Source organism: Phyllobates terribilis, unplaced genomic scaffold, assembly GCF_046119375.1.
Source record: "Phyllobates terribilis strain yellow unplaced genomic scaffold, ASM4611937v1 Scaffold_1__5_contigs__length_1240528914, whole genome shotgun sequence".
NCBI classification, from domain to species: Eukaryota; Metazoa; Chordata; class Amphibia; order Anura; family Dendrobatidae; genus Phyllobates; species Phyllobates terribilis.
In genome coordinates this window covers 1,022,024,194-1,022,037,943 of record NW_027362761.1, presented here as the reverse complement: position 1 = coordinate 1,022,037,943, position 13,750 = coordinate 1,022,024,194, and positions in this window count along the sequence as shown.

Here is a 13,750-nt window from a genome sequence, read left to right as displayed (position 1 = left end):
AACTCTCTCGTCCATTGAATTTGTCAGGTTTTGGATGGTTTCTGCTTCAATTGTTTTGCATGAGGACAGAATACCCTCCCAGAGCTGTTGCTTAGATGTGAACTGCCTCCCGCCATCATAGACACTCCTTTTAATGATTCTCCAAAGGTTCTGAATGGGGTAGAGGTCAGGGGAGCATGGGGGTCACACCATAAGTTTGTCCCCTTTTATGCCCATATCAGCCAGAGATGCAGATGTTTTATGTGCAGCATGAGATGGTGCATTATCATGCAGAAAAATGATCTTGCTGTGAAATACACGGTTCTTCTTCTTGAACCATGGCAGGAAGTGCTGTTTGAGAAAATCCACATACATTATGGAGTTCATCTTTAGCGCCTTCAGGGATCCTAAAGGGGCCGACAATCTCTCTCCCCATGATTCCAGCCCAAAACATTACTCCACCTCCTCCTTGTTGGCGCTGTAGCCGTGTTTGCGTGGGGTGTCCATCAACCAGCCATCCTCCACTCCATCCATCTGGACCATCGAGCGCTGCACGGCACTCATCCGTGAACAAAACTGTTTTGAAATCAGTCTTCATGTAATGTTTGGCCCACTGGAGCCGTTTCTGCTTGTGTGTAGTGGATAGAGGAGGTCGACAGGATGGCGTATGCACAGCTGCAAACCTCTGAAGGACCCTGCATCTTGTTGTTCGGGGGACGTTGGAGGCACAAGCAGCTTCAAAAACTTGTCTGCTGCTATGACAAGGCTTTTTGGCCGCTGCTCTTTCAACCTGACGTAATTGCCTGTAGGAAAGAGTCCTCAATTTGCCCTTATCAGCACGCACACGTGTGTACTGTGAATCAGCTACATACTTCTTGATTGCCAAGACACTTCATCCTGATCATCGCACAATGTTGATTGTAGTCATGCCTTGACCTAAACACTCCACAATTTGTTGCTTCTCAGCAGCCGACACATCCTTTTTCTTTCCCATTTTGGCAGAAAATGTAGGCTGCTTAATAATGTGAGAGAGCCTTCTTAAGTAGTCTTGCCTTTCATTGGACACACCTGCCAAACTAATTAGCACAGGTGTCTGCAATTGCTTACAGTGATATAAAGAGCCCTGACACACATCACCATCAATGAGTTTAACTGACAAACAAATTCTTCCCTTATCACTCCTAAACACTTTTTGCATAATAATTTGGAAAGCAGTGTACATGTGCTTTTCCACAAAACACCAGCGGTTCACGTAGTGAATCTTACAGTTCTAACTTGCCAACCGTGGTCTGTATGGAGTTGTTCAATAAAGGGCCCAAAATTAAGATAACATAGATGGGAGAGGTCTCTATGAATAGGAATTCCTAAGTATTTGATACCCTGTGAGGGACAGGCAAAGGGAAAGTTGGACTGGATGGAATCCTATATGGATTTGGGGAGGGAGACATCGAGGGCCTCAGACTTCGCTGCATTGATTTTAAAATTTGACCATGTAACAAAGTGATCTATTTCAGCCATAACAGCAGGGATGGATATATGTGATTGAGTGATATATACTAGGACATCATCAGCAAATAGAGAGCACTTGTACTCGGTGCCTCCCACCTCAATCCACCTAATATTGGGGTTATGGCGAATTGATGAGAGCAGGTGCTCCGTCACTAGGATGTATAAGAGAGGGGACAGAGGACATCCCTGCCTTGTCCCATTGGTGATTGTGAAAGGTGATGAAAATGTTCTGACGCACCCCCTGGGCCTTGGGACACCCGGAGCCGGACCCTTTTTGGTGGATGCTGGTGGTTGTAGTCTTCGTGGCGGCGACCCGGTTCCGTGGCTCAGGGCGGTCAAACCAGTGGCGGAACTATTTATGTGGTTTTGATGTTGAAATGTCCGACTACACCACCCGTGGATTGCGGTCAGAGTGAACCGCTGCTACAGGGCAGACCGCTGAGGCTGGTGTTGTGGGTGCAGCAGAGCGTAGCATAACTCCCCACGGGAGGAGTATAGCCTCAGGGCAGTGTATGCGGAGGATGGGAGTGATGGTGCAGGGCAGCAGCAGTAACGACACGGAGTCAGTGATGCAGTCCAGGGCCTTTACTCACAGTTCTTATTATCCAGACCACGTCTGCAGGTAACGGCTGCCCACGTCGTACTGTGCTCACCAGGTGAGGGGCTCAGACAACTCCCAGATAACTTTGGAGCACTTCACAGGACCCCCTTTGTGTGTCCTTTGTCTGGCCTTTCTTACCAACACTTCTGTCCGGCTGCCTCGGGCCTCCTCTTGGTAAACTTGGCGCCAGTTTCCCTGACCCTATGTGGTGCCTTCCTAGCGGGTGTAGCGAGGGGCTGCGCCACATAAAATGTCAGAGCCTCCGGTTTCTAGCTGAGGGTCGTTTCCTGCCTCCACTAGTTCGGGGACCGGTCTCCCCCTTTGGCCTGACCCCTCCACGCAGGTGGATTCGGGCGTGCGGTGGCGACTCGCCCTCTTCTCCCCTGGGATCCCTTCATTCCTCGTTCCTGGATCCTTCTCCGCTCCTCTTCCTTCCTTCTCCCTCTTCCAGGCCTGGGCCTCTGTTACTAGGCCCGCCTCCAGAGCAGAGCTCATGCAGAGCCCCTGCTCCCTGTCACTTCTGCTCAGACTTCTCTGCACTGAACTAAGATGGTGCCCACCTTTTATACTCCCTTCTCAATGCACCCAGGAACTGCTTCCTCCCTGCTCCTGCACTACAGGGTTCCCCTTCCTCAGTGTTCCCTCCCCCCACTCCAGCCAGGGACAGGGACTGTCGTGCCCATCTCAGGGGCATATTGGTCGCCCTGCCCCATGGCAATGTGGTGTAATGCATGCAGGTGTCGGGTCCTGATCCACACTCCATCCTTACCTGAGAGTGAGATATCACACCTCTGGGTGAGGTGCAATACCTCTGTAGCAACCGAGCCCTCAGGGTGCTACAGTTCCATTTATCTTCAGCCTAGGTGACGTATTGTGATACAGTGCCATGATTTTGGCTATAAAAGGGTCCCCTAGACCCCTACCCCAAGCTTTTTAAGAGAATCATATATGGCGTGCCAGGAGACTCTATGGAATGCTTTCTCAGCATCCAACGAGAGTATCTAATTACAAATTTTTAACTGCATCTAGCCCAGGAAATACTTTGTGCCTAGTAGCAGTGTCTGCTAGTCAGCGGATTATCCCGGCTGTTAAGCAAGCTGCACCACCTGTAGTTTAGACACTTAATTTTTTCAAAGGAAATGCTTCGGGACCATGGGATACTTAGTGAAGAGCATCAGGAGGCACCCCAAGGCATAGGGGCTGGGACTGGCAGTAGGATGCCTTGCGGTGGACAGCCGAGCTCGATCCTTATAAAAGCTTTTTAACTGCAGCAGCTTTAGTGGACGCTACTGGAGCTGGAATTACCGCGGCTGCTGGCATGAGACTTGCCCTCCAATAGATCCTTGTAAATGGATTTAAAGTGTATTCATTCAAATTAGAGAGACAATTTAAATTAAAAAGCTTAGAGCTGCCTCTACCACAGGGGGTCTCACTCGACCCACCAGCGGACAGGCACCAGTATTGGGAGAGGGGGGCTGGCCGTCAGGGTTCACCGCGGCTCTGGCACAAACCCGGCGACACGGAGGTGGCACGGGCAGGAGCGGACTGGCCGTGTCGGCTTCTCACTTTTTGGATTTTAGAAGGGCATGACATGCCTATATCTGTGTCTCCCCCTCCTTTTACTCCTCCACCTCTTTTATTTTCGCATGACTATATGTACTTGTCACTTTTCCATGTGTTAGTTATGTCTTCTGAGCAGTTTGTCAGCTTTTGGACACCTTTGAAGGTGTTTTCTATGTGTTTCTATGTGTTTTTGTTTGCCTACCATTGGTTTTAACGGTGTTCGAAGGTGTTCGACGAACAGTTCGACGAACAGTTCGGCGAACACACGGGTGTTCGACGAACCGAACCGAACTCGAACACTACGGGGGTGGCTCAACACTATTAGGAATGTCACAAATGTCATAATGCAATCTGCCTGACACATGCAAAAATGATGTGTAATTCTTGCTCTTTGCTCTGCAAGTGTAATTTTTCTGGGGAAACTTCAGGATCTAATTCTGATTGAATATGTGTTTAATAGTACTTAAGGTACCTTAAAATTAAGTTTGTTTCCATAAATTTTCTTTGTAGAGTTTTTTGACAGAGTCGAACTGGGGACTATTTGGCGGGAGTTTTGAAATGTTTGTATTTCAGAGTTATTAGTTTTATGTTAAGTAAATGGTTTTTTTTTGCACCTGATTATGTGTAGTCTCTTTTATTACATCCCTATGAAGGTCACTGATTCACTTTTTGAGCACTGAAATTGCAAACATTAGATATTATAGGTATTTTTCTAGCCTGCGCCTGACAGTCACATTGTATGTGAACTCGTTAGAACCGATATTGTATGTGACGGAGGGTTAAAGAATTATTTAAAAAAATCCCTTCTGACAATGCAGGCAGCAGAGGTCACAGCTTCATGAACAAACAACGAGTACATGTGAAGGAGAAACAAAGCAGATGCAGCAGAGGCAGGGGATGCTGTCAAAGGTCTGGGACAGTTTTCTCAGACCCTCCCATCGCCCAGGCCCTGATGTGCGGGTTACTCTAACAAGGAGGAAGAAGTTTTGAAAGATACCGAAGGGCTACCTTAGCAACAGTCCCAGCATCCTCTTAGATTTCTATGTTCCTTACAACTATTGGGTATCCAAGCTGGACACGTGGCATGAACTGTCTCTCTATACCTTGGAGGTCCTGGCCGCTAGCGTTTTGTCAGAGATAGTTTTTAGTGCCACCGGGGTTATTATAACATATAGACAATAACAATACAGAAGACCCACTCCTTAATAATGGGAAAACCAATTCAAATCAATTCTATGTTCTACAATATTACCCCTCTTATCTGAAATTCATATACAGGTGAGCTATCACAGTATGGATAGCATATTACACCAATTCAGCCAAGCATTATTGCCTTATACTGTGTACTGCTGCAGCTAAAAATTGCTTTTTTAAATCTATTCTATTCCCTATTGATACCACTTTTAGCTATATTTAAAATAGGGACAGGTGCAAAGTATCATCAGCTGAAGGTGAGTGTTGTGCATTGTTGTCGAATACATCTCTTCCACAGTACATTACTTGACTGATATTTTCCATGCACTCATTGACCGATTCATATTTTTTAACGGTGATCTTTACTCACAAATTCATGAAAGCAGGCAGGACTGCTTGTGTCCCTTCACAGTTTATTGCTGCCATGTCAAAAAAACACTTTTTGGGGCCGTTAAAATCTATTTGTTATTGTGCAATATTACCTCTCTTATCTGAGATTCATGTAAAGGTGACCTATAGCAGTAGGTATAGCATCTTACAGGCATCTAGTCAGGGATTATTGTATTATACTCCATGCTGAAATAAAAACATATTCCCTATTGATAAAACTGTTAGCTGCTTTTACAATAGGGACAGATTCCAGATGGTATTATCAGCAGGAAATGAGTGTTCATTCTGGTCCTATACATCCCTACAACAATCCATAACTTGATAGATTTTTTCCATGCATTCGTTGACCGATTCATAATTTTTAACTGTGATTTGTAATTAGAAATTGATGTAAGCAGACAAGGTAGTTTGCGTTCCTTCACAATTTGGTGGTGCAACAAACCAAAAAAACCTCTTCAGAGCTGGTTAAATTCTATTTTCTATTGTACTATATTACCTCTCTTATCTGAGATCTGTATAAGGGTGACCTATAGTGATGAGCAAATGTGCTCACCACTGCTCGGTACTTGCCCAAACATCTCACTGCTCGAGATGCTCGGCACTCTGCAAGTATTTCCTGGTTGCTCGGGCAGGAGCTCGGGTCCCCTCCCTACATGTTTGCACTCTTTAGAGAGCCAATGAACATGCAGGGATTGCCTGCCACACACTGTAATGCTGTAGCCATGTTGGTTGTGGCATTACAGTGATTGGCTGGCCACTCAGCATCATCAGGTGTATATAAGACCGGGTGCCGCTATACTCGTCACAGTCTACCCGTGAATCAGGCAGAGTAGGGAGAAGTGCTGCTGCGTCAGGGAGAGATTTGCTTGTTTAGAGTTAGTATAGGTATGCCACAACATAGATCTATAATATACATCTGAACTAACAGTCCTTCTGAGGACTAATCCAGCTGCATATAATCAGTGGAGATAGCAGGAATTAGGCAGGCAGGCAGTGTATGTGACAAATTGCAGTGCATATAGCAAGAAGCCCTGAATGTCCTGTTAGTCTAGGCATTCTTAAATATATATACATATATATATATATTTCAGGGATGTTCATGGGCGGAGACAATTTTTTTGGCGTGAACAAGTCGGAACCTTGAACACGAACCCGAATTTGAAATGCTAAACAAATTCACTCAACACTAATCTTAATCCTGATTATTTGGTTAAAAAGCAATCCAGAGAACACCGTTTATCTGCTCCATTTGCTTGTTGCCACAGCAGAATACAGCCAGATTCTTTCCATATTACAGAGATAAAAATCCAGAAATTTTTAGTGAACAAGGAAAATGTTGGCCTCCATTTAAATTTTGTTGCAGTGTGTCAGTGAAGTTATTGACACGAGGTCGCCGTGAAAAATAGTAACCAACAGGCCAGTTATTTAAAACTGTAGTTTTCCATCACACATATCACATACAAGTTCACACCAAATTCAGCCATTTCTGGCCTTCATGTCAATTTTGTTGCAGTGTGTCAGTGAATTATTGACACCAGGTCGCTGTGAAAAATAGTAACCTACAGGCCAGTTATTTAAAACTGTGGTTTTCCATCACACGTATCACATATAAGTGCGCTCCAAATTCAGTCATTTCTGGCCTCCATTTAAATTTTGTTGCAGTGTGTCAGTGAAGTTATTGACACCAGGTCGCTGTGAAAAATAGTAACCTACAGGCCAGCTATTTAAAACTGTCGTTTTCCGTTACATGTATCACATATCACTGCGGTTAAAATCCAGCCATTTGAGCCGTTTGAACATGGAAAATATTGTCCTCCATTTAAAATGGGCAAGGCGTATGCAAGGGACGGAGTAGTGGGCATGATGGTAATGATGGTGCATGCAGCGGACGAGGCCGAGGCCGTGGGCAAGCTGAAATTGTGCTACAACACCCATATCTTCTCAATTGACCTTCCTCTCCCAGTTAATAGGGGACCGCAGAACACCACTATTGAACACAGATCAGTGTGAAAAGGTTATTGGTTGGACAGCAGATAATGCTTCCATTCACTTAGCCAACACCACCACCACCCTGTCTTTCACATGGTCAAGTCTCAGTAGCCTTGAGTCTGGACTGCATATTCCTCACCCTGATCCTACTTCCTCCCACCATGCCGAGTGCCCGGAGACAACTGATTCCACACTTGGACACTCCAAAGAGCTGTTCACTTTTCCATTTATAGATTCGGGCCTCTCGCCCAGTCCACTTGAAGCGGGGCAAGAGGAGATCGCATGTAGCGATGCCCAAGTATTTGAGCAGCCACAGTCACATGGAGGCGACAATGGGAAACTGTCAAATGAGGTGGATGATGATGAGACACAATTGCCAGAAAGTCAGGAGGAGGACTAAGGTACAGAAGTGGAAGATGAGGTGGTGGACGATGAAGTCACTGACCCAACTTGGCAAGGTGACATGCAGAGCGAGGACAGCAGCACGCAGGGGGAGGGAAGCGTAGCAACACAACATTCAAGATCAAGCAGTGTGGTGGTCGCAGACAGAAGGCAGGCAACCGTTCCCCGTAACATCAACATGATGGAACTGTTCGGGAAGGTCTTCCCGAGTCTGGTTGTTTTTTAAAGACTCTGCTGATAACCCCAAAAAGGCAATTTGCACCACCTGCCAGGCTAGCATCAGCAGGGGTAGCAAAACTAGCAGCCTGACCACTACTGGCATGATCAGGCACATGGCAGCAAAGCACCCGACTAAGTGGGCCGTACCCCAGGGTCCAGCAACAATGTCTGCGGGTTACACTACTGCTTGTTCCGCTGCTGTGTGTGTACTCAAATCCCCTGTCCATGGCACATGCCAGGATGCCTCTCGCCCTGCACCTGTCGTTGAACACTCTCAACTTGCACCGTCAGCAAGCACGTCCACGTCTTTGTCCTAGCGCAGCGTTCACTTGTCCCTACTCCAGTCCTTGGAGTGCAAGCTCAAATACGTAGCCAACTTCCCACAGGCCACACTACTAAATTCACACATTTCGTGACTGCTTGCGCTCAAAATGTTGCCTTTTAGGCTCATGGCGACGAAAGCTTTCCACAACCTGATGGCGGTGGCCTTCCATTGCTACTCAGTCCCCAGCCACTACTATTTCTGTCGGAGTGCCGTCCCCGCATTATACGAGTATGTGTCCCACAAAATTAGCCGTGCCCTCAACAACTCAGTTACTGGGAAAGTCCACCTAACCATGAACACATGGACAAGTGCTTGTGGGCAGGGAGGGTACATCTTGCTTACGGCACACTGGGTTAATATAGTGGAAGCCGGGACCCAGTCGGACCTTGGGATGGAACACGTACTCCCGACCCTGAGGATTGCGGGCCCTGGGTCAATCAGGGTTGACCCCACATACTACAACTCCTGCACCTCCTCCTCCTCCTCTTCAGCATCCATCTCCGAAATTACCACATCAGTCGCAAGCTGGAAGCACTGCAGCACTGCCTCGGCCAAGCGGCAACAGGCTGTGCTGAAGCTAATATGCTTAGGTGACAAACTCCACACCGCTAAAGAGTTGTGGACAGCTCTGAAAGAGCAGGCATATCTGTGGCTGACACCGCTGAACATACAGCCAGGCATGGTCGTGTGTGACAATGGCCGGAACCTGGGGGTGGCTTTAAGGCGAGGTGAGCTCACACACATACCATGCCTGGCCCATGTGCTTAACCTGGTGGTTCAGCGGTTTCTCGAAACCTACCTGGATCTGTTGGATCTGCTTGTCAAAGTACGCCGCCTGTGTGCCCATTTTAGAAAGTCAGCTACAGTTTCTGCAGCTCTTCCGTGCTTCAGTAGCATTTGCAGCTTCCATCTCACCGACTGGTGTGTGATATCCCCACGCGTTGGAACTGTACATTGCAGATGTTGGGAAGGATTTGTGAGCAGAAGAGGGCAGTTGTTGACTACCTGCATCCAAAAGACCGTCAGTATTCAGGTCCGACTCCACATATAAAACCTCAGGAGTGGACATGGATGTCAGATGTACCATCCTCCAAAACTTTGAGGACTCCACCAAGATGGTGAGCGGCGATGACGCCATAATTATTGTCACCATCCCGCTTCTCTGTCTTCTGAAATGCTCTCTGCTCTCAATTAAAAAGGATGCATTGCAGGCAGAGAGAGTTGGAGCAAGGAACCATACAGGGTGATTACACACAGCCCAGCCTAATCTCATCCCAATATGGATTGGGTGACAATGAGGAAGAGGAGGAGGAGGATGAACAGGAGCTAGTTTCCTGTGCTATATAGATGGTACTACCTGCACAACTGCCATGCTGTCTGTTCAGCGTGGATGGCCTGAGGACAGGGAGGAGGAGGATGAGGAGGAGAGCATGGTCAGTCATCCTCTTGGTGAGGACACGGAAGTCTTGCCTCTTTGCAGTCTGTCACACATGGCAGAGTTTATTTTACGTTGCCTTTCCCATGACCCGCGCATTGTCCAAATTTTGGGTGACAGTCATTACTGGTTGGTAACGCTTCTAGACCCACTCTACAGGGAGAACTTTATGTCTCTTATTCCCTTGCAGGACAGGCTTAATAAAATGGGGAAGTCAGTACGAGAAGACCCTTGTTGCAGAATTAGTGAAAAAATTCCCATCTGAAAACGCTGGAGGCAGAGGTCACAGTTCATTCGACAACCAAGGAGTACAGGCAAGACAGTCACAAATGCAATCCAGCAGAAGAAGGGGAACACTGTCAAAGTTCTGGGACAGTTTTCTCAGACCCTCCCATCCACAAGCACAGGCGGGGGGTACTCTCACAAGGAGTGCAACGTTTCAGAAGATGGTGAGGAAGTACCTTGTCGACCGTACCAACGTCCTCCGTGATTCCTCTGTGCCTTATAATAATTGGGTATCCAAGCAGGACACGTGGCATGAAATGGCTCTCTAAGCCTTGGAGGTCCTGGCCTGCCCTGCTGCTTATGTTTTGTCAGAGCGGGTTTTTAGTGCCTCCGGTGGAATTATAACCGATAGGCGCATTTGCCTATCAACTGAAAATGCTGACAGGCTGACTCTTATAAAAATGAACTGGATTGGGCCAGAATTCTCAACACCACCGATTGATAGCAGCACAAGATAAACTCAAATACAGTGTCTTTTTTTGGGGAGGTCTAATTCTATTCCCATGCACCTCTGTCTTCACAACCAGACATGGGTATACGCTTCCTGATTTTGTCTATTTGCTCTTGTCCTCCTCTTTCTCCCCATCCTCAGCCTCCACCACCATATCACCGCCATATGTACCATATCAACAGATTTACGTCTCTTGCAAGGGACATTGGAGTTCCTCCAAATTTTTGGCAGCCATTGCTTCACTGTATAGGCAAACAATAAAAGAGACCCACTTCCTAATAATGTGAACAATGTTTTTAGGAGGCTCTCTGACCTCTACCTCTCATGCAAGGGATATTGGAATTCCTCCAAATTTTTGGCAGCCATTGCTTCACTGTATAGGCAAACAGTATGGGAGACCCACTTTTTAATAATGGGAGTATTGTTTTTAGGAGGCTCTCTGACCTCTACCTCTCATGCAAAGGACATTGGAATTCCTCCAAATTTTTGGCAGTCGTTGCTTCACTGTATAGGCAAACAGTATGGGAGACCCACTTTTTAATAATGGGAGTATTGTTTTTAGGAGGCTTTCTGACCCATACGTCTCTTGCAAGGGGCATTAGAGTTCCTCCAAATTTTTGGCAGCCGTTGCTTCACTGCATAGGCAAACACTATCGGAGACCCACTTTCTAATAATGGGAACATTGTTTTTAGAAGGCTCTCTGACCTCTACGTCTCTTGCAAGGGGCATTGGAGTGCCTCCAAATTTAGAACATTGAGCCGTAAAAATACGGACCGCTCCCTGCACATAGCACCAGGTGTCAGCTATGACTATCAGCTGACTCCTGGCGGCGATCGCCCCGCACCACTTGTGTGCGGGCGCGATCGCCATATGACCTAATAATACGTCATTGGTCCAATCGGCCCAGGTCACCATGACGTACTATTAGGTCACACGTCAGAAAGGGGTTAAGAATAGTAAGGGCTGCCTGATGGCCCTATAAAAATTATAAAAATAGGCTTTGTGACTTTCAGAGTCCCTCCATCAAAAATAAATGAAAGAGGATGTGTCTGATGATGTGTCACACACCACATGGCCAGATAAGGTTGTAAAATGTTAAAATGACATTTCCCAGTGAATGCATTTTTTTTAAAAAATAACGTAAAAAAAAACACAGTAAGCTTTTTCTTTAGTATAAAAACCAGAGTCGCCAATGTAACCTCAATGTAATCACGTTGTTCAGCTCCTGCACCTCCTCCTCCAGTTTGGCCTCCATCTGCAAAATACCACATTAGTCACAAGCTGAAAGCACTGCAGCACTGCCTTGGCCAAGCCTCAATAGGCTGTGCTGAAGATAACATGCTTAATGCTTAGGTGACAAACCGCCCACCACGGCAGAATTGTTGAAATCTGTAACACAGCAGCCTGTTCTGTGGCTCTCATCGCTGAACATACAGCCAGGCATGGTCGTGTGTGACAATGGGCGGAACCTGATGACGGAGAAATGACAGCCGGAGTAGATACGGTTTCCCAAAAGCCAGTCCTTTCACCGAGCTAAAAAATATGGCTGTGGTGAAATACAACTCACCGACAAGCTGTGGACTGGCTCCGTACCGGCTCAGGCCACATTCACTTGTCCACGTGTTTGTGGTTAGGCGGTCCTTTCCAGTAAGTGCACTGGGGAGTGCATGGGTAACGTTGTGGGACCCATACTTGTGGAAGGCGGAGTCGACACCGGGAGCAATAGTGGCAGCTGGGGACTGAGTATGGATACTCAGCAGCTGTCGCCATGAGGTTGTGGACAGCTTCCGCCTCCACTAGCCTAAAAGGCCACATTTAAAGTGCAAGCAGCTGTCAAAAATTTGGCAGTATAGTATTGCAGCCTGTGGGTGGGTGGCTGGCTGCTTACTTGCGCTTGCATTCCAAGGAATGGGGTAGGAACAACTGAACGCTGTGCTGGGACAAGGACGTGGACGGTGATTGTTGCAAGTCTGCAACGACAGGTGCATGGCGGGAGGCATTTTCGCAAGCGCCAATGATCACTTATGATGGGCACACTCTTTAGGCAGTGACCTAGGAGTCAGAGATGCTTCCAGGGGTCTTCCCCATGCTGTTCCCATATCTTTTCAGCACTGTATGCATGTATCTGATGATGTGTCACACACCACATGGCTAGATAAGGTTGTAAATTGTAAAAATGACATTTAACGGTGAATGTATTCTTCACTGTTGAAAGCAATGCAAAAGTGGAAAAACACATAAAAAATGCTACGTGTGAACATAGCCCAGGGTGTGGAGAAGAATTTTTGTTTTTGGTTATTTATTTTGCTTTACATACAAGTCATTACCCTGGAAAGCATGTTCTTTAACATATTTCCCAGGAAAATCCATTTTGGTTTCATTTTTGCATGTTTTATTGTGAGTCCGTAAAAGTGCCGTAATACCTCTGACAACGTTGTTGACAGCAGTGACCTGGGAGTCAGAAATGCTTCCATGGGTCTTCCCCATGCTGTTCCCATGTCATTTGAGCACTGTTCCCATGTCATTTGAGCACTGTTCCAGTCGATTTGGGCAATTTTTAGTCAGTCTGTAGAGCGCTGGGGGGGAGCTGCCAGAAAAATGCTTGAGTTTCCCATAGACTTACATTGGGCTCGTTACTCAGACCAAGCACTCGAGCATTCCAATTTGCTCGATCCGGGCAACGAGTACCCGAGCATTTTAGTGCTCGCTCTTTACTAGTGACCTATAGCAGTTAGGATAGCGTCTTATGGGGATTATTGCATGATACTCTGTGCTGAAAAAAAATATATTCCCTATTTATAACGCTGTTAGCTGCTTTTACAATAGGGACAGGTGCTAGATGGTATTATCAGTTGGAAAAGAGTGTTAATTCTGGATGTGTCTGATCATGTCTCACCACCACATTGTACAAGGTAGTAAAATGTTAAAATTAAATTTACTGGTGAATGTATTTTTCACTGTTGAAAAAAATGCAAAAGTGCAAAAACCATCAAAAACACTGTGTGTGAACATAGCCCAAGGTGTGGAGGAGCATTTTTGTTTTTGGTTATTTATTTTTGCCTTAAATACTGTATAAGTCATTACCCTGGAAAGAATGTTTGTTAACCTTTTTTCCAGGAAAATCCATTTTGGCTTTGTTTTTGCATGTTTTATTGTGAGTCCGTAAAAGTGGCGTAATACTCATATAACATTGTTCAAAGCAGTGACCTGGGAGTCAGAGATGCTTCCAGGGGTCTTCCCTATCCTGTCCCATGTCATTTGAGAACTGTTTCCATTGATTTCAACAATTTTTAGGCCTTCTCCAGACCTCCGGGGGGGGACGCCAGAAAATTGCTTGAGTTTCCCATCGAGCAACGAGCACCCAAGCATTATAGTGCTCGCTCATCGCTACCCATTAGCCCTAATCC